This window comes from Sycon ciliatum, chromosome 7 (genome assembly GCF_964019385.1).
Source record: "Sycon ciliatum chromosome 7, ocSycCili1.1, whole genome shotgun sequence".
Lineage (NCBI taxonomy): Eukaryota > Metazoa > Porifera > Calcarea > Leucosolenida > Sycettidae > Sycon > Sycon ciliatum.
Window position 1 is genome coordinate 4,570,683 of NC_088649.1, and position 3,205 is coordinate 4,573,887.

The following is a 3,205-nucleotide window of genomic DNA, read 5'->3' on the forward strand; positions in this document are numbered from 1 at the left end:
TAAAGAAATGCTGTTCTGCTCTACGTTTCACCTAGAGAAGTCACGTGGAATGTGTACTGGGAATTTCCCCTTCCATATTTGGCAGTTTTCTGCATGCAGTTGATCGATACCCAGCAAATCCGTACGCATTTTCTCTGCGTGTGCCACAACGTAGAGAACCCCATCTCCGCGTAGAAATCTGGAGCCAAAACACGCGAAGCCGTAGACTCTAACCCAGACACCTGCTCTCTACGTGATTTCTCTACGTTTCACGTATAGCAGAACCTCCCTACTATCCGCCATCGTATCCTGGCCTGTGTTCCGTACAGGTGAGTACATAATACCGTAGCATGCTAGCTAGCCAGCACAGACTGTCAGTGTGACCTGGTGTAGTGGTGAGTCTGGTGACTGAGCTGTGTGATTGCACTTCGACAGAGAGCCGCTCAGTCTTAGTTTCTCCTTTGAGTAGTAACATCGATCAAAGAGCGCTTTGGATGCGCTCTCCAAGACGTTTCCTATCATGTTTGTTCTTGACAGCACTTGAAATTATGACAGGTGTAGTGCAATCCACACTGATTCCACAGTAAAAATGAGACTGCGCTCATTTGTCCAGCTGTAGTATCGAAACGACCATGGAAAATCATCAAAATTTCGAGAAGGAGCTTCAAGCAATGCTTGATTTGCTACATCGCGGTCGCTAGTTACGGGTCAAAATTCGACATTGGGACAAGAAAAGGCGGTCGCTGGTCGCGTTCAGCAGGTAGTCGCTAGTCACAGTGCATTTTGAATGTGAGACCGTCCGTGCCTGACAAAGTGGTCGGTAGTACCAGGCCGGTCGCTAGTCACGGTGGTCGTTAGTTACAGGTTTTACTGTACTAGTATCCTGGAATCATGGCTTTGTCACCAACTACCAGCCCCGGTATGCCTCCTGCTCCCAGTACTGCAGTAGCCGTGCTGGCGTTGTCTCGGCATCTGCGTCTATGGTGAGTTCCCCGCAGGGAGAGGGCAACTCAAAGTGTGCCAAATATTTGAGGGTCGACCTTACCATAGATCTCATTCTGCTGAGGCAGTGTAGGGCCCACCCTCAGCTATTCGTCCGCGGGTCTCCTGATATGCAAGGGATAGCGGAGGAGCTCGGCTGAGATCCGCCTTTTCAATGTACATAACCCCCCCCCCCCCCCCGTGTGCTCCCCAACGCATTCACGCTGCACAACTTTTCACTACTTTCACTTTAGCTCATACGTGTACATGTACATGTACATCCTTCAAAGCGGTGAACCCCTTGATAGGCGACAAGCCTCTGGGTCATCCTAATAAAGATATTATTAAGGGGTCTCCAAGAGAGATCCTATCGCCAATAGCCTGAATCGGATGAAGCATCCGCCGCTTCGCGTCATCCCCAAAGGCAATGAGAAACAACAGCAACTCCGTTCATTGCACATCTCAAAATCCCAGTTCTCAACTGCTCAAGCTAAAAAAACTTGATTCGAAAATACTGGACTGCGCTACATGCTGAACCTCTTTTTCATTCGAATTTTCTCTCTGATTTTCTTTTTGCCATTCGAATAATCAAATCGAAAATTCGATTTGCTGATGCTCCGTAGTAATTTTGGCAAAAGACCTATTACCGTACTGGCAATACATGTATATGTTGCCGCAGTGAGGCCATGAAGCGTTACATTGGCACATGTTTGCCGCACGCAGGGCGTTACGTGCAAAGTCGCACAGGAGCCGTTAGGGAGCATCTCATACATGTAAGTTCGCATTTTGTTTCTAAACGTAACGCATTTCGAAACGGGGGTAGGGGGGTAGCGCCCATTTCGGATAGAAAATGGACAGTTCGCACATTTTCTGGATGTGTACAATACAGTGCTAGCTGTGCTACAGTGTAGACCGCTTCAGACAGCAGGGTACCGGGTGTGTTTTAGGTGTAGATCTAACCCTTGCACTACAATACACGCATGCAGGCTACTCAGAGGTGTCAAATGTCACACCAGCCTGATCAAACCGTGTACCTGGCCAGCTTTGACAGTACAGTCGTTGCGGAGGAACTCTGTTTATGTGTGTGTACATGTAATTGATTGAACTAGTTATGTTACTTGTACTCAGAAGTAACATAACTAGTTCAATCAATGACATGTACACACGGTTTGATCAGGCTGGAGTTTCTGAATGAGGCCACCAGCATATTTGCTGGAACTGGAATTGACATCCGCACAGATGGATGTCGGCATCTGGGAGCCGCGCTTGGCTCAGCAGAATTCTCCCGCTGCTTTATGGAGCGCAAGGTTCAATCCTGGGTAGAGGAGGTGATGTCGCTCAGCACTATTGCTTCGTCACAGCCCCAAGCTGCATATGCAGCGTTTGTTCACGGCCTGCGAAGCAAATGGTCCTTCCTGTCTCGAGTCATGGCTGACCTACATTTGTACATGCAGCCGTTGGAGGATTCCATCAGAAACAAGTTCATCCCCGCTCTCTTAGGTGGCAGAACCGTCAACGATGATGAGCGACAGCTTCTGGCTCTGCCTTGTCGACATGGTGGTCTGGGGCTCATCACACCTGCCTCCCTCGGGGCCCAGTACGCCCACTCCAAGACCATCGTTGGCCCCCTGGTGCGGCGCATTCAGCAGCAGACTGCCACGCTTGGCGATGCCCTGCAGGAAGTGCGGAAGAACAAGCAGCTGTTGAGGGCGAAGGCAAAGACATCACTCCAAGCCGAGGCCGTCGCTCTGCATTCTTCCGCACCTCCAGAGGTTCAACGTACCATCGACCTTGCTTCGGAGCGGGGGGCATCCAGCTGGCTCACCTGCCGGCCCCTAAAGGCCCACGGCTTCACCCTCACGAAGGCTGAGTTCCGCGATGCTGTGCACCTCCGGTATGGCTTGCACCCAGTACGACTGCCAACATCATGTTCCTGTGGACAGCAGTTCACCGTCAGCCATGCCCTCTCCTGCCCGTTAGGCGGTTTCCCAACCCTCCGCCACAACGAGGTACGCGATGCGACAGCTCGCCTTGCGAAGGTGTTGGCCACCAGGTGGCTATTGAGCCACATTTGCAGCCACTCACTGGAGAGCAGCTCCGGTACCGTACTGCTGTGGGCGACGACCAAGCCCGCCTTGACGTGGTGGCTAGTGGTATTTGGGGAGGGCGGTTCGAGCGCACCTACATTGATGTCCGGGTGTTTAACCCTTTTGCGTCCTCGAATCGCCTCAACTCACTTGCTGCT